The sequence below is a fragment of the Marmota monax genome, unplaced genomic scaffold (assembly GCF_021218885.2).
Source record: "Marmota monax isolate L192 unplaced genomic scaffold, Marmota_monax_Labrador192_F-V1.1 WCK01_AAM20220418_F8-fsc00193, whole genome shotgun sequence".
NCBI lineage: Eukaryota > Metazoa > Chordata > Mammalia > Rodentia > Sciuridae > Marmota > Marmota monax.
In genome coordinates, this window is record NW_026695203.1 from 3,027,963 (window position 1) to 3,046,173 (window position 18,211).

An 18,211-nucleotide genomic window follows, 5' to 3' on the forward strand; every position below is an offset into this window, starting at 1 on the left:
TGCAAGAATCTCTTTTAAAAGTGGTAAATAACAAGGCATCACATAATGGCCCATGTCATCCATATTGGTCCTTAACCTCAGCCATGTCCTAGTCATGAACCACAATGTGATCACCTGGTGCTCTGGGTTCTGCTCAGGCCACATTTATGTCCTCCTCTTCAGAAGGAGACAGCGGAGGGAAGGCTGAGAGGCTCCTCCAGGGCATGGCTGGTCATTCTCCTCCAGTGTCACAGGCTCTTCTCCAAGGCAGTGATTATGAGGCTCCCTTATTGCATGGACATTCAACTTTCTGAGGTGTGTGGGGTTGAGGAGCCCAGCTTCTTCCTCAGGCAAATCCTCCTTCTCACCTCTCCAGGAAGCCCAGTCTGATGCCTGGCACGGGCTCCTTTCTCCCTGCTCTCTCAGGCCTCTGCTTAGGTTCCTGTCACATCTGTGGAAACATTTTGTTCCTAGGCTTTTCTCATATTTAGATTAAGACTCTTTGAGGAACATGGACAATGTCTTTCCTGTCTCTCTCACTTCAACATGGATGACAAGGTTTAGTACAATCATGGATGATTGTGTGTTGAGGAAATGAATAATGGAGTGAAATAATGAGCTCCCTCCTGAGGCCTTGGAGTATGGAGGAGGCTCTCCCTGGGCCGTGTGTGAGGTTCATTGAGGACTAGGACCAGAAGCTCTTGTATGATCACTGTGTGTAGACTTAGGGAAATACTGGGATCAGGTGTGCTTTCCAGGTGCACAGGTGGTTCCACTAGCTCAGACTGAGGTGGGAGAGGAGCTGAGGGGGAGTAGTTAAGGTTGGAGATGCAAGAGAGGAGAACAGACTTCAGTGGAGAAAGCTGTCAGTTGTTAGAACATGCATAGAAAACTGCATTATAAATAACAGTAGCCTGGGTGTGCTGCCCTGGATAAAGAGGAGCTAATGAGAGGTTCCTCTTAAGTAGGGGTATAGCTCAGGGGTAGAGCATTTGACGGCAGATCTAAGAGGTTCCTGGTTCAAATCCCAGTGCCTCCTTATGTATCTACTATTTTGGTAGCTAAATTAACCAGTACTTCTTAGGAGGGCATGATATTGGGAGACCAACATCACACCCTCCATTAATTAATTGAGGGTTTTGGAAACCACCTTAGAGCCTCTCTCACAGCTATATAACCCTGATATCCATTTCATGCATAGGGCCTGCCTACATCCCCAACTCCACTACAATCAGCCAAGAGCCCAAAGGCTACTTTGACTTGAAATCTCCTGCCTCATGAGCACAGTGCACACATAGTAGGTTTCAGAAGCCACCTGGAGTACCCTTCCCATCACCCTGTCCTTCTCCTTCTCTTTCACCCCTGCACACCCAACCTTCATCCCATGCTCACAGGGAGAAATGGTGCTTGGTTTGACCCAGAGCTGGCCTCTGGGTAATGATTTGTGTTTCTGCATTCCTGGGTCCCTCACTGGCAGTCTAGGATGGGGGACAGGGCTGAGACTATGCCAACAAGGACAAACACAGTCAGGAAGTGAAGATCTGAGGGAGGCTGTGGATGTCAGGAGGGTTTCCTCAGTTACAGTCACTGATCGCTGAACGTCATCTGCTGAGCAGGTACCAGCAGTGTGCTGTGCTCAGGGTTCTGAGGACGAGTTGCACCCTGCCCACATCTGGCAGCAATAGGAAGACCTCCAAAGCTTCCTTGGGGTGTCTGATTTTGATTCCAAGCACAACCTCCAGGATGGTTGCCGGGTGAATGAGTCTGATCACCTCTGACAAGTTGACCAACTTCTGTAGTGTCTTACTTTATGAATCAGAACAATACTGCTAATGAGAATATTGCTTTATAGTGTGTGTGTGTATTTAAAGCACTCGAAAACAATGCCAAACACGCCAACATAAATGTACCAGGTAAAAGAATTTTGCTGGTTTAAAAAAAAAATACAACCATCTGTGTCTTGTTCACTGAAAACACATCTACAGCAAGGATTCAGACATGTTAAGAATAAAAAGACAGATGCAGGTGCCATGCAGTGTAGTTTCATTAATACTAGACAAAATAGATTTTGAGGCAAAAAAGCTTTACTAAGTGCTATAGTCTGAATCTGGAACATCCCTGAAAACCTCTTATTAAAGGCTTAGTCCTCAGAGTGGTGCTGTTGGAAGCTGGTGGAAACTAAGAGGTGGGCCTAGTGAGAGGCTCTCCTTCAGTAGAGTATGTCCTTGAAGGGGACAGCCTGACCCCAGCCCCATCCTCTTCCCCTCTTTTGTTACGCCTCAGCCATGAGGTAAATGATTTTCCTCTGCTATGCGTTCCTTGTTATGATATGCTGCCTGGCTATGGGTCCAAAGGCAAGAAGGCCAAGTGGCCAGGGACTGAAGCTACAAAACTATGAGCCTGAATAACTTTTTAAAATAAAATTGGTGATCTCGGGCATTTATTACAGTAATAGAAAGCTGACTAACACTTAGAAGAGACAAGAGTCTTTCTGTTGTTAAAAAAGGTCAACTCACCATGAAGAAACAGCAATTCTGATTTTGGTAAACCTAATTACAGCCCCAAAACACACTGAACAGAGGTAAACCAAACTAAAATGGAGAAATGGACAAATCTTCATTGGATTCCTTATATGAGAAGTCTTAAAAACTGTCTTGTGAAATGATACCAAATATTTAAAAACATTATTAATAAACCTGACCTAATTGAAATGTAAAGAGTCTTGCACTTAACTGCAAAATATGCATTTTTTTCAAGTGCACATGAAGTATTGATAAAATAACTATACTGAACCATAAAGCAACTTAGAATATCCAGAGTATTAAAATCATAAAGATTATTTTCTGATCAAAATAAAATTAAACTGGGGCTGGGTATTTAGCTCAGTTGGTAGAGTGCTTGCCTTGCATGCACAAGGCCCTGGGTTCAATCCCCAGCACCGCAAAATAAATAAATAAATAAAATAAAAAAAATTAAACTGGAAATCAATAACATCATAATTAGAAAATACAACAAGATTTATAAAATTCTCATGTGTTTAAATTTATAAAATTCTCATGTGTTTAAAATTACACTTCTATATAATCTATGGATCAAAGAAGAAATTATAGTAGGCATTAGGAAATATTTTGTACTAACTGATGGTGATGAAAATACTAGATATTACAACTTGTGAGTTGCGGCAATAGCAGTAGTTAGAGGACAATTTATAGCCTTAATTCATCTATAATAATGTGAATAGAGTGAAAATTAACAAACTAAGAATTTATCTCAAAAAAAGGTTTAAATGGAATGGTAAAACTAAATCCTAGGAAAGAATAATGAAGAAAGTATTAAAGACTCATTAATGAAAACATAAATTAAGGTAATAGAAAATAAAGGTAGGATCAATTAAACAAAAGCTGTTCTTTGAAACAAATAAGAATGATAATTCAGAACAAAGTGAAAAAAGAAAATACTAGTAGTCCAACATGACATTCTTTAGAAAGGATACATTAGCATAGTTTCCAATGACGTTAAAATGATGGTACAAGGATATTACAGGCCAGTTTTGCCAATAAACTGTAATATTAGATGGCATAGAGAGATTTTTAGAAAAATATAATTTGCATGAAGACAGAGAAACTCTTTTCTTGGTGGTCTTGCTTCTCTGTCCCTTCTCACTAATTTGTTTTAGTCAGTTTAGCAGAACTGATCTTGTTCAATGGAAAATACAGTATCAGAGCTATGCAGGTCCTAGCATATCTACTTCCTAAGAGTTGATGGCAAAGCTTCACACTGTCTTGTCTATTGATAGGCCTTTTCTTCCCCAGAAGTCTTCCACTGTTATGTGGTCCTTCCAAACTTGCCTGTAAGTACAGGATGCGGTATGTATCTTCTGGCCGACTTGCTAGGATGTGTCTAACTCTGTTCAGCCCAAGAACATATTTTCTTGAAATAAAGGGAGATCCATGGAATTGTAGATGCCATGATGCACAGTTTGCAACTGCTTCCCAATTAATCCCATTCACTTATACTTTGATCTTTGTCTACATCCTGTGGCTATTAGTGGATTAATCTACTATATGGATTAGCTGGGTGGTAACTGGGGAGGTGGGGTGTGACTGAGGGAAGTAAGTCATTGGTAGTGTGCCTTTGGGTTTTATATTTTGCCCCTGGTGAGTGGTGTTCTCTCTCTTCCCTGATTGTGATGTCCTGAGCTGCTTCCCTGTACTACACCATACCCCATGATGTTCTGCCTTACTTTGGACCCAGAGGAATGGAGTTGGCTGACCAACTCAGAAACCACAGCTGAAATAAACTTTTCCTCCTCTAAATTGTTCTTGTTGGATCAACACAAGAAGAAATAGAAAGAATGAATAAACTGTTGAAGATTGAAATTGAAATCATATTGTTATCTTTTTTGTCATAAAATAGCAAAAACTCTAGATTGAAGCTTCCATTCATTTATACTAAATGTTTTAGAAAGAAATAGTGCAAGTCTTTTTTTTTAAAAAAATTTTTTTATTGTTGGTTGTTCAAAACATTACATAGTTCTTGATATATCATATTTCACACTTTGATTCAAGTGGGTTATGAACTCCCATTTTTACCCTGCATAGTGCAAGTCTTAAACAAAAACGTTGGGAGAATAAAAAGGAACCAAAAATCCTGGCTAGAGTTTGGCCTGACTTTGATCTCATCCCTTCTTTGTATGTTCCTATTTCTTCCTTTTGGAATGAGATGTTTACTCTGGTGATTGTATCGCTTGATTTTAATTTTTACAGGGGCTCATAGCCAAGAGTTTGCTTTAAGTCTCAGAGAAGACTTTGGATTTGGAGTTTTGGGCAATTCTGGAACTGTTAAGACTATCGGAAGCTTTTTTTACTTTGAGGTGGACATAAGTTTTTGGGGACAAGGTGTGGCTTGTTTTGATTAGATATGATGCATCCCCTGAAAGTCCCTAAAATGATTAGATCATAAGAGCTGTAACCTTATCAGTCCGTCCTGGGTTGAATGGACTGACTGGGTGGTAGCCGTCGGCAGATGGGGCATGGATGGAGGAGGTGATCACTGTGGGGATTACTCTGGAAGGGTTTATCTTCCCTGGGGTCCCTTCCCCTCTCTTTTTGCTTCCTGGCCTCTATGTAGGGAGCAGTACTCCTCCACCACACTGTTCTACCATGATGTTCTGCCTCACCGTGGGTTCAGAGCAATTGAATTAGTGCACCATGGGCTGAACCTATGAAGCTATGAGGCAAAATAAACCTTTTCTCTATTAAGCATATGGAAAGATGTCAAATATCATTGCTTGCCAGGGAGATGTCACTGTAGTCTCAGTAGAACAGTTGAAATGGGAAAAACTAAGAATTCCACGAGTTGATGAGGATGTATAGCCACAGCAATACTCAACCTAGTGGTGATAGTGGAATCCGGTATAACCAATTTAGACACCTGTCTGGCATTTTTAATGTAAAAAATATGAGTACCCTATTACTTAGCAATATGAGTACCCTGTTACTTACTGTATTCCTAGATACAGACCTCAGAGATTGTCTATGAATGCACAAGAATGCTCATAGCAGCACTTTCCTCGTAGCCCCTGTTACAGTATAGCTATCAGGTGTCCCCCCAAAGCTCATGTGTAATATATGAAAGAATGTTGAGAGGTGGAATGATTAGATTGGGAGAGCATTAACCAGTCAGTGGATTAATCTACTGTATGGATTAGCTGGGTGGTAACTGGGGAGGTAGGGTGTGACTGAGGGAAGTGTGCCTTTGGGGTTTATATTTTGCCCCCGGTGAGTGGTGTTCTCTCTCTGCTCCCTGATTGTGATGTCCTGATCTGCTTCCCTGTACTACACCACACCCTATGATGTTCTGCCTCACTTTGGGCCCAGAGGAATGGAGTTGGCTGACCAACTCAGAAACCATAGCCGAAATAAACTTTTCCTCTTCTAAATTTTTCTTGTTGGATCTTTTGGTGAAAGAGAGGAAAAGCTGACTAAAACAGCTCCACACTGGATACAGATGAAATTTCTATCTACAGTAGATATATGAGTAAATGGTGTTTTATCATAACACAGAATAATAAACAGGAGTTAAAAATAACAAATTATTGCCATAGTGGACAAATGTGGGTGACTCTAATTGACATGAGGTTGGGCGAAAGAAGCCAGACTCAAAAGAATAACTAATGTTTGATTCCATGTAGACGCAGCTCCAGAGCAGGCCAACTCATCCACACTGATATAGTCTTGGAGGAGGGAATAATAAGGAGGGAGTTCACAGGAGCCTCTGAGTGCTAGAGACTGTGTCTTATTCAGGTGGTTACACATGTGCATATGTAAAAATCCATCAAGTAGTACATAAAGATTTGCACACTTTATTGTATAAACTATACTTCAATAAAAGTAAATTAAGGGCTGGGGCTGTGGCTCAGAGGTAGAGCGCTCGCCTACCATGTGTGAGGCACTGGGATTGATCCTCAGCACCACATAAAATAAAAAATAAAGCAATTGTGTTCACCTATAACTAAAAAATAAATAAAAATATTTAAAAAAGTAAATTAAAAGGAAAACATGTCAATTACATTTTCATTTCTTGAATGTCTCATTTGATTCATTCAAACTATATCTGTGTTCATTTTGGTAGTCTTTCCTCCTCAATTCAATTTCTATTTTCCTCTTTTATGTAAAATGCTCTGATTTATTCTAACAGCTTCATATGTGGGGTCTTTGCAGGGTGAGTTCCAGTGTTATTCTTCTTGACTCAGTGAATGGTGCTGATTCCTGGTAAGTCTGTTTGTTCAGCAAACAGTATGTAGAACTTAGCATGTGCCAGTGCTATTTGAAGTGCAATACATGGATTAAATCATCTATTCTATACAACAACCCATCAAGTGTGTACTCTTATTATACACATTTTACGGGTTTGAAGCTGGATCACAGGGAGGGGAAATGATCTGTCCCAGGACTTGAACTCAGGCTGTCTGGCTTCAGAGTCCAAGCTTTGGCATCCATGTCACCCTGCTCCGGCCAAGCTGCTGGGAGCATGTCCTGGTCCTTGAGCTGTATTGGTATCAGTTCTTTAATGCTTCAAGGATTCCTAAACCTGCTTCTGATTATTTCCTGGAGAGGCTCATTCTGTATCATTCTACATCTATAATAACTGAATCTTCTTTCCTAGATTGTAGTTTTATAGAAAGTGCCCTGAACTGAGTATTGGGCCAGAAGAGTCAGGCCCAACTGGGAGGGGCCTCAGTGTGTCAGAGCAGACACCTCAATCTCTGGAGTTTGTGTTTGTGGGGGCCTACCATGAGGTCCCTGGTATTAGATGTGAGGGCCACGCTAGCAGCCAATGCTTCTCCAGGCTGTAGTCTGCACCTGGCCCCGAGGCTGGGAGGACACAGGCTGAGGGCTTTTGAGGAGGCAAGACTGTCTGTTGTAGGCAGCAGGGCGATGAGTTTCCTCTGTCCCAGGCCTGGCAGCTGCCAAGAGCTCTCATCCTGAAGCAGTGACTAATAAATTACAGGAGGTCGGGGTGTGTCTGTAGGAGTGAAAGAAATAATGAAGCCTCATAGGAGTAGGAGGGTGTATAGTTTTGGGGAAGGGCATCTGACTACAGATCAGGAGGTCCCTGGTTCAAATCCTGGTGCTCACTTCTTATTCCTGTTTTTGACCTATTCTAACAGACCCCTGAAATTTCAACTTCTTTAGTACCCACCACGATAAACATTTTTATCACAACCAGCAAATGCTGAGGCTTTACTCTGGATTGTTCTTAACCCTGTTCTTAAAAGCCAATATAAATTAGAATCATTTGAGGAGTCTATAAAAGTGTCATTTCCCAGGCCCCACCCCAGACCAATTAGATCAGAACATCTTACAGGGAGAGGCTTGTCTCTTCTCTTCCTCTTCTCTATACTATGGAAGGAAGACATGATCCTAAAGTTGGGGACAACATGTTGGATTATGGAATTGGGGCTTTGGAATGAAAGCCATGTAGGCTAGAATAACCCAAAAGATGGTGTGTGGCCTAGTAGGACATATATGATGGTAGGACACTAGCAAGTGCACATTTGAAGGTGGAGAAATCCAGGGTGTGACCATCCAGGTTTAGAGTGCTTATTACACACTCATAAGTAGTAGGGGGTATAGCTCAGGGGTAGAGCATTTGACTGCAGATCAAGAGGTCCCTGGTTCAAATCCAGGTGCCCCCTTGCTAGAGTCTCATTTTAGATACCAAAGAGGAAGGCTTCTAAGGTAGTGAATAACAAGGAGTCAATAATGGCTCATGTCATCCGTATTGGCCCTAAACTCCTAGCCCTGTTCCAGGCCTGAACTGCAGTGTGTTCATTTGTACTCTGGATTCTGCTCAGGTGACACCTCTGGTACTCCTCTGTAGAAGGAGACAGAAAAGGGCTGGCTGTGAGGCTCCTCCAGGTCACATCTGGTCATGCTCTGGCACAGGCTGTCTTCTAGGGAGTCGACAACAAAACTCCCTCATTGCATGAACATCTAGCCCCCCCCCCCCTTTTTTTTGGTACTGGGGATTGAACTCAGGGGCATGTAGTCACAGAGATTCATTCCCACATCCCCATTTTTATATTTTATTTAGAGATAGGGCCCCACTAAGTTGCTTAGAGCCTTGCTAATTGCTCAGGCTGGCTTTGAACTCATGATCCTCCTACCTCAGCCTCCTGAGCCACCAGGATTACAGGCATGTGCCACCTCACCCAGTGAACTCTAGCCTTCTAAGAGGTCTATGGTGATTAGGAGCCCAGCTTCTTCCTTAGGTGAATCCTCTATATAACCTCTGCAGGTAGCTCCTCCTAACCCCCTGGGCAGGGGCTCCTTACTTCCTGTTCTCTCAGGTCTCTGCTTAGTTTCCTGTTGCTTCTGTGGAAATATTATGGAAATAGTTGTCCCGAAGATCAAGGACAATGCCTTCCTTTTCTCTGTGGCCTCAACAGGGTCCAGTACCTAACAAGCTCCATGATCATTTGCTGAGGGAATAAGTGATGGAGTAAAATAATGAGTCCCCTCCTTGAGGCCTTGGAGTATGGAGGAGGCTCTCCCTGGGTTGTGTGTGAGGTTCGTTGAAGATCAGTACCACAGTCTGATTACTGTGTGTGGATTTAGGGGAAACACTGGAGTCAGGTGTGCTTTCTAGGTGCAAATGTGGTGCCTCCAGCAGTCTGAGAGTGGAGATTGAGTGGACGCATTAAAGTTGGAGATATAATAGGTAAAGTCACATTCCAATGGAGAAAGCTGGCAGTTGTTAGAGTCTGTAAACAAGTCAGGATGGCGCCACTCCCCGGTTATTTTGCTGCAGCTGGACTGCGGCAGTCAGTTTCTATATTTTTACCAATTTTTAGAACTGTTTGTTTTATATAACTCCTATCACCACCATTCATGCTGTTGCAGTTGTTAGTACTGTGGATGATGTAGTTGATACTTGCTGTTTACTTTAATGCCAGATCTAGTTCGTGGCTATTTATTATTTTTGCTTTTGGCAATTGCTGACACCACCATTCTTATTTTTGTAACAATTGGTGTTGTAGGTTCCATAGACACTGGACATTTATTTTAATGCTGAGTATGGTTTGCTTCTGTTGTTGATATTGTTTGTTTCTCCCATTTTCTGTGAGGTCCTGGGAATCTAGTGGCACACTACAAGTTCACAGAATAGAGATTCTTCTGTTAAGCTAAACCCAGCCAAGAGGCAATATACCTTTCTCTCCAAACAAACTAACCATGCTCAAACTTCAATGATACTTTAAAATAAAAATAAAAGAGACAAAAACTTCAAATTAATGACCATATCTCAAGTGGTAATGTCTATGAGGACCATCCACAGATCCCACTCATAGACATCCATTCTTTCAACAAAAACAGAGAATTAATACAAAGGCTGTGGAAACCATACTCATGAAGGGTCTCAATCTATATAACTTTCATTGCCTTTTAGAATATATAGAGGTGTGAAATGAAGAAAAGCAATCATAGAAGTTGTATTCCACTGTATACAACACAATTGGAAGATCTACAAAAAGAATACCACTCTTTTGAGACCTGTATGGAAAATGGAATCCTCAAGCTCTGACACAATATAAACTGCATCAAAATACACTAATCATCATCAAAGAACTTTCAGGGAAATTGTACCTCAAAGCCCATTTGGAAATGGAAAAATTCACATCAACATTATAGTCCAGAATATTTTGGCAAGAGAAGACTGGGCCCTAAGCAGGTTAACAAATAAGAGTATAAGAAAAATCTATCTTAACAGATGCATAAAATCCAGCACAAGGATACAAAGAAATATGAAAAAACAAGGTAATATGTGGCTTCCTAAAATTTATCATTCACCAGCAAAAGTACTGAAGTGGATGAAATAATTCAAAAGAATGATGATAAAAATGATCAATGAATTTCCAGAAAATAAAAAAAAAAACTCCTGAATGAATTAACGAGGTCAATATAGGATATAAATGAGAAATTCAATAAGGAGCTAGAGATATGAAAAAGAACCAAGCAGAAGTCTTAAAAATGAAAAACAACTAAAAAAGGCCAATAGATTTCCAATAGAGTAGAACATGATAAAGATAGAACCTCAGAGCTGGAAAACAAAGTGGCTAATCATGAACATTTAGATCATATTTAAGAAAGGAAGGTAAATAACCATGACCAGAATATACAAGACTCAGGGAAACACTAAGATTGCAAAATTAAGATGCATTGGAATTGAGAGGATTGTGAGATACAGGCTAATGGCATGGATATTGTTTCTTCAGGGAGATAATAGAAAACTTCCAAATCTTAAGAATGAGATGGACATCCAGATACAGGAGGCATTCATAACCCCATATAGAAAAGATCAAAAAAGATCCTCTCCATGACACATAATAATTAAAATGACTAACAAACAGAACAAGAATAGAATTTTAAAAGCCTCAAGAGAAAAACATCAGGTCATAATTGGAAGCCACCCATCAGAATTACTTCAGGAATTACTTCAGTAAATCAGGAAGGTTTGGAATGATGTGTTCAAAACCTTGAAAGAAAACAATTGTCAACCAAATAACTGTCAACCAGGTTCATTACATCCACCAAAGCTATCCTTCAGAATTGAAGTAGAAATAAAAACCTTCCAAGATAGGCAGAAACTAATAGAATTGTAAGCCAGCATTACAGAAAATTCTTAAAGAAATACTACACACAAAACAAATTAAAAAAAAAAAACCCAAACCAAAAAACCCAGAAGTCACAAATGGAAAAATCTCATTAGAAATTTTTAAAAGAGGGCTAGGCTGTGGCTCAGTGGTAGAGTGCTTGCCTAGCATGTATGAGGCACTGGGTTCGATCCTCAGCACCACATATAAATAAATGAATAAAATAAAGGTCCATACATATAAAAAATATTAAAAAAAGAAATTTTAAAAAGAGTAGTTAAACAAATGAGAAGAAAGAACAAATTAAACAGAAATAAATAAAAGTGGCATGAATTAAACATCTGTATAATAACATTAATATAAATGTAATTGAAAAACATGGACTGGAAGAATGAATTAAAAAAACAAGGCCCAACTATATGTTGTTTGCAAGAGACTCACCTTACAAGCAAAGACAGCCAGAAACTGAGTCTGAAAGAATGGATTTTGATATACCATGCAAATGGAGTTCCTGAAAAAGCATGAGTACCAACTCTTATATCTGACTCAGAATACCTAAGCAATTTTAAGGCAAATAAGCAATGCTATAGGCATCAAAATACCTGACTTACAATTACACTACAGGGCTTTAGTAAAAACTGTATGGCATAGAAAACAGACATATAGACCAAAGGTACAGAATAGAAGGGATAGAGGCAAACCCACATAGATACAGTCATGTGATTCTTGACAAAGTTGCCAAAACACACTGGAGAAAATAAAACTTTTAAACAAATGATCCTGGTAAAATTGGTTATCCATATGTATAAGAATAAGACTAGATCCTTATCTCCCACACTACACTAAAGTCAACTCAAAATAGATCAGAGACCTAGAAATTAAACCAGAAATTATGAAACTCCTAGAGGAAAACATAGGGTCAACACTCCAACACATAGGTATAGGTAATAACTTTCTCAATAATACCCCTAAAGCTCAGGAAGTAGTACAAAGAATTAATAAATCAAATAGCATTTAATTTTAAAGCTTCTACACAGCAAAGGAAATGATCAAGAATGTGGAGAAAGAACTTACAGAATTGGAGAAAATCTTTGCAAGCTACTCTCTTGACAAAGGATTAATATAAGAAAAACTCAAAAAACTTACCCCCACTCAATAAAACCCCACAAATAACCCAACTGGCCCCAAGGCTGGGAAGACACAGGCTGAGGGCTTTTGAGGGTGGTGGTCGTGCTGTCTGTTGTAGGTAGCAAGATGATGAGTTTCCACTGGCCCAGGCCTGGCAGCTGCCAAGAACTCCCATCCTGAAGCCATTCATAGGTCACAGGTAGTCTGGGTGTGGCTGTTGGAGTGAAAGATATTAATGAAGCCTCATTGACATAGAAGGGGGTATATCTCAGGGGTAGAGCATTTGACTGCAGATCAAGAGGTCCCTGGTTCAAATCCAGGTGCCCCCTACCGTGCTAGACTTTTAATCACTGAAGTGCATCCAGTATTTTGTGTTCTGCTCTGGCCAAACTTGCTGGGAGGATGATAAATAGTATCACTCTCTATCAAGTGCTGACTAAATAGCCCTGCTTGCTCTGTAGCATTTGTATTATGGAGAAACACACTGAATCAGAGTTACCCAGATTGATTTGCATTACTGCATTATTACTGGCTGACTTTATTCAAACCCGAATCACATGTAGTAATTCTGATCAGCAGAACTCAGGTCAGGGAACTTTAATTTGAGGGAGCACTGTCCCCTGCTAACATCTACCCTAACATCCAATGATTCTAACTGGCAGAAAAATTGTTGGAATTTACATCATCATATCATTGTTAAGAGCATTTCAGAGGAGACCAGTAATGAAGTCCAGCTGGTGTCTTCAGTTCCTGAGTAAAGGACAGTTGGGTCTGCAGGGACAGACAGTGGCCAGGTGGGTGGAGGTGAGCAACTGTAGGAAAGGCATGCAGGTTAGATGAAGCTACAGGTGAGGAGAAGGTGACAAACTGTAGAGGCAGAGCTTTGCAGGGGTGGTGGAGGCCATAATGGAGGCCTGGACTCCCTGCAGTAAAACTCAGCACTGAAGCAGGCTCATTAGGCGACACTGGTTGCTTTGAGTAAGATCTTGGACTGAGGAGCACAGGTCCCTGATTCAATGGCAGATGCTCTCTAGTTTTGCTCTTAGAACAGGTATAGAAAACAGTGTCTTTTCTCTTCCTCACTCCCCTAACGCTGAATCTTCCTGCAAGGAGAGACCAGAGGGGCAGAGGTTCACTTTGTTCCACCCCTCCCTTTCTCCTGCTGCCCCATGTGACCTCCTCGTCCCAGCCCTTCAGTGCTCTTTGCTCTGCCTCTTTCCTTGGGTGGGCAATTCTCTTGCATTGGTTTCTTTTTCTTCTCATTTTGTCCCCAGCCTGTGCACCCCCTTGGCATGTTTTGAGGGTCCCCAATGGTGTGAGCCTTGTGAGAAAGGGCTCTGCTTGCAGCCTCAGAAGCCAAAGTCAAGGCCCCTTCCTCTCTTTGTCCCTCTGTCACTTCTGGCCCACCAGGTGCCTGAGACTCACACTGCACGTGCAGACTGAGTGGCACAAAGGCCAGGGCAGCTCCCCACTGTTTTGTGCACAGAAGCTCTTCCTCATGAATGTGGACTCTATTATGAGTCTGTCACCAATCAGGTGTGTTTTGTTTAGATATTATTAATTACTGTCATTTTTTTCCAGGTCTATAACATGGAAGGGAACAGTTTAAATTAGTATCTCCAAACTGTGAGTCGAAATTGCTCAGTAAGCTTGTTAGAGAAACACATCGTCCCTAGTTTCTGTTCCCAGAGGATCTCACGTGGGAGTTCTCAGGGAGAAGCATGAAATTTTGCTTTTGCCCAACCCTGCTCCACCCTCACCTCCGCAGGGTCTGCTGAGCAGCCGGCTCCTTGAGTCTGGCTCTTCTAGTTGAGTCTGAAGGAGGTTCCAGCTGTAGACATCCATGACATTAATGCCACCGCCTCACCTGGGGACTAGAGAGGGGAGGGTGCTGGTCTTAAGTAGAGGTGGAAGGCAGGTGTGGACACAGGAAGGAAGTGTAGGATGAAGGAAGTAGGTGACACTATTGAGTGCACATCTCCAGGAGGAGAATCCAGGGTGTGGTCTTTCATGTTTAGGGTGCTTATTGCACACTCCTAGGCAGCAGGGGGTATAGCTCAGGGGTAGAGCATTTGACTGCAGATCAAGAGGTCCCTGGTTCAAATCCAGGTGCCCCCTTGCTGGAGACTCTTTTACATGCCAGAGAGGAAAACTTCTAAAGCCCTGAAGAACAAGGTGTCACATAGTGACCATGTCATCCATCTTAGCTCTTAACCCCTAGTGGTGTCCCAGGCATCATCCCCTGGCCCAGAGCGTTTGGTGAACAGAAGCCCTTCCTCATCAATGTGGACTCCATTATGACTCCATCTCCAATTACATGTGGGGTTTTTGGGCACACGACCACAGTGTGTTCACTTGTGCTCTGGGTTCTGCTCTGGCCACATCTGTGTCCTCCTCTCCAGAAGGAGACAGCAGAGGGCAGGCTGAGAGGCTCCTCCAGGGCATGGCTGGTCATGCTGTGTCACAGACTGTCCTCCAAGGCAATGACCAGGAGGCTCCCTCGTTGCATGGACATCCAGCCTTATAAGAGGTCTGCGGGGTTGAGGAACCCAGCTTCTTCCTCAGGCAACTCTTCTTTGTTACCTCTGTGAGAAGCCCCTGCTGACCCCCAGGGGGTCCTGCCACATCAGTGGAAATATTTTGTTCCTGGGTTTTTCTCCTATTTTTACTAAGACTTTTTGAGGAACAAGGACAATGTCTTCCCTGTTTCTGTGACCTCGACATGGATGACAGATCAGGCACTTATCAAACTCCATGAGTGTTTGTTTGGGGAGGTTCTCCCTGGGCTGTGTGAGGTCCACTAAAGACCCCGTGTCACTGGTTCTTGTCTGATGACAGTGTGTTAGAGAAACACTGGAGTCCATTCCAGGTGCTCTCAGCAGTCTGAGGTGGGATGGGACCAGTTAAGGTTGGAGATGAAAGAAGGGAGGGCAGACTTCAGTGGAGGAAGCTGGCAGTTTGCTGGGATATGCAGAGTGGCCTAGAGGGTGCTGAGGATGAAAAGGTGCTAATGAGGGGCTCTACATGAGTGGGGGTATAGCTCAGGGGTAGAGCATTTGACTGCAGATCAAGAGGTCCCTAGTTCAAATCCAGGTGCCCCCTTGCTGAAGACTTAGATGACAGATGTGGGAGGCTGCCATGTCATGTGACAGTCACACCCCCCCCCCCACCCCGAGTGATCTGGCCACTTTTAAATAGCTGAAGAAGTGGGCGGTACACAAGAAACCTTCTGGACTAGTAAATAACAAGGAGTCACATACTGGCCCAGGTCAACCATTTTGACTCTTAACCCTCAGTTGTATCCCCGTGGGAACTGAGTGTGTTCACCTTGTGTTCTTGATTCTGCTCAGGCCACATCTGTGTCCTCCTCTGTAGAAGGAGATAGCAGAGTGCTTGTTTTGAGGTTCCTCCAAGTCAGGGCTGATTATGCTGTGGCACAGGCTGTCCTCCAAGGCAGTGACCGTGAGTGTTCCTAACTGCATGGATGTCCAGCTTTCCAACAGGTCCACGGGGCTGAGGAGCCCAGCTTTTTCTCTATCACATCTTCTTTGTCACCTCTCCAGGAAGCACCTCCTGACCCCTGGCAGCAGGCTGCTTACTTCCTGCTCCCTCAGGCCTCTGCTTAGGCTCCTGTCACATCAGTGAAAAATCTCATGGAAATATCTGGACTAAGACTCTGAAGATCAGGGACAATATCTTCCCAGTCTCTGTGGCCTTTACATGTATGAGAGGATCCAGTTCCTGACAAGTTCTATGAGTGTTTGTTGAGTGAATGTGTGATAGAGGGCCATAAGGAGCTCCCTCCTTGAGGCCTTGGAGTATAGAGGAGGCCCTTTCTGAACTCTGTGAGATTCATGATAGCCCTTATCTGATTGTGGTGTGTGGACTTAATGGAAACACTGGCATCTGGTGTCCTTTCCACGTGAAAAGTCTGCCTAGTTAGGGCAGACTACAGTAGAGAAACCTGGCGGTTTCCAGAACATGCCGAGACTGCATTGGACTATAAATCATAGACAGCCTGGGTGTGGTGCAGCTTCAGCCAGTTTTTTTTCACGTCTATGACCAAAGACCCGACAAGAGCAACACAGGGGAGTTTATTTGAGGATCATGGTTTCAGAGGTCTCAGTCCTTAGTTAGTCAAATCCATTGCACGATGGGAAGGAGCTCAAGGCCATCAGAGAAGTCTGAAGACCCAGGATCATAAAGCAGGCAGGATCCAGGCTAGGAGGCCTAGGGGAGGAAAGCAGCCCAGGACGTGGCAATCAGGAAGCAGAGAGAGACCAAGCTGGGCTCACCAGGGACAAAGTATACACCCCACAGGCACGTCCTCAGCCACCCACTCCCGCAGCCACACCTACCTGCCTGCAGTCGTCACCTAGTTAGTCTGTTCAAGCAGATCAAGGCACTGACTAGGTGAAGGCTCTCACAGTGCGATCATTTCGTCTCTAAACTTTCTTGCATCACCTCTCACATGAGCTTTTGGGGACACCTCATATCTAAACCATAAGAGGTGCTGTGGAGGAAAAGGTGCTAATGGGAGGTTGCAGACACGTGGGGCCATAGCTGAGAGGCAGAACATTTGACTGCAGCTCAAGAGGTCCCTGGTTCAGATCCAGGTGGCAACTGCTTTTCACTGGAGGACCACAATGGTTACCATGTGATTCTGCCATCAAGGTAGAGAGAGGCCAGGTAGATAAGGAGTTCACCAGAAATAATTTCTGACACCTGTCCATCTAGAGAAACCCTGGGTTTTCAAGACCCAGTCTGTGTTCATGGGTCCCAGGATGGAAGACAGGATCTAGTCTAGATAGGTTAAGGAAGACAAAAGTAGCAGATGTATCCTTCCCAAATATGTGGGTGCTAGGCCCTGTTCTCCAAAGAACACAGACCAATAGTGTGTGTGTGTGTGTGTGTGTGTGTGTGAGAGAGAGAGAGAGAGAGAGAGAGAGAGAGAGAGAGATTTTGAGGGCTGGCCTACACAGCTGTGGAACATATAAGCATGATTTCTACAGGAGGCCCCACAGTTTGGACTCCCAGGAAAAGGGGATGTGGCAGCGCGAGTCTGAAGACAGTCTTGGGGCACATTCCCTCTTTCTCATAATCTTCAGTTTTTCCTCTTAAGGCTTAACTGATTACACGAGGACCACCCACTTTAGAGTGGTAATGGCCTTTACACAAAGTCTACTGATTTAAGTATCAATTATATTTAAATATAATAGTGTTTGGCCAAATATCTGCCTACCACAGAATATCCGATATGACATATGAAATCATTCAGAACAATGGCTAATACCTTGAACTTGGCCAACTCTATACCCCAAGAAAAACTGTGAGTGTGAAGAAAATTGCTCAGAGAGGCAGGCTCAATGTGGAATTCACCTTGGAGCTCAGGCATCGGCAGTGAGGTCAGGTACTGGGCAGTGGTCACTGTGGAGGGCTGGTGGCTCCCTGACCAGGCTGGTTGGGATCCTGGCCCTCTAGCCTGGATCCTGCCTGCTTTATGATCCTGGATCTTCAGACTTCTCTGATGGCCTTGAGCTCCTTCCCATCTTGCCATCTATTGTCCTCTGTGTCTGTCAGTCTGAGATGGGCTCTTCTCAAATGAAAGTGTCCAGTCTGGGACCACAAAGGGTAGACGGCAAAGGATCCTCAGGCCAACGAGGCGGGTGTGCTTGGTCACTGAGCCTTATTGGACTTGGGGGGTAATCAATATCTGGGTCATTTTGGGGGATGGAAATGTAGAAGCCCATCGAAAAAGTTGGGAGAGACTTTCTCACAGTCCCCCAGAATCCAATATGCAGTTTCCTGAGAGCAGTTGGTGTGGCTTCAGGAGGGAAGGCTGATTTGATTGGTTCAGAGAGCAAATAATAAGCTCCAACAGGACACTGTGTGTGTGGTTCTCCGGCAGCCCAAACACAGGGCCCTTCTGATTGTATCGCGAGAACCTTT

General features: G+C 43.1%; 4 non-coding genes across 4 annotated transcripts; all 4 read left to right on the forward strand.

The window, feature by feature from the left end:
• The first annotated feature begins 8,107 nt into the window (after window positions 1-8,107).
• On the forward strand, window positions 8,108-8,179 carry Trnac-gca (transfer RNA cysteine (anticodon GCA)). The gene has a single exon. It is a non-coding gene; the product is annotated as a tRNA-Cys (tRNA).
• A 4,340-nt stretch (window positions 8,180-12,519) lies between these two features.
• On the forward strand, window positions 12,520-12,591 carry Trnac-gca (transfer RNA cysteine (anticodon GCA)). The gene has a single exon. It is a non-coding gene; the product is annotated as a tRNA-Cys (tRNA).
• A 1,717-nt stretch (window positions 12,592-14,308) lies between these two features.
• On the forward strand, window positions 14,309-14,380 carry Trnac-gca (transfer RNA cysteine (anticodon GCA)). The gene has a single exon. It is a non-coding gene; the product is annotated as a tRNA-Cys (tRNA).
• A 912-nt stretch (window positions 14,381-15,292) lies between these two features.
• Trnac-gca (transfer RNA cysteine (anticodon GCA)) lies at window positions 15,293-15,364 on the forward strand. The gene has a single exon. It is a non-coding gene; the product is annotated as a tRNA-Cys (tRNA).
• Window positions 15,365-18,211: the final 2,847 nt, after the last annotated feature.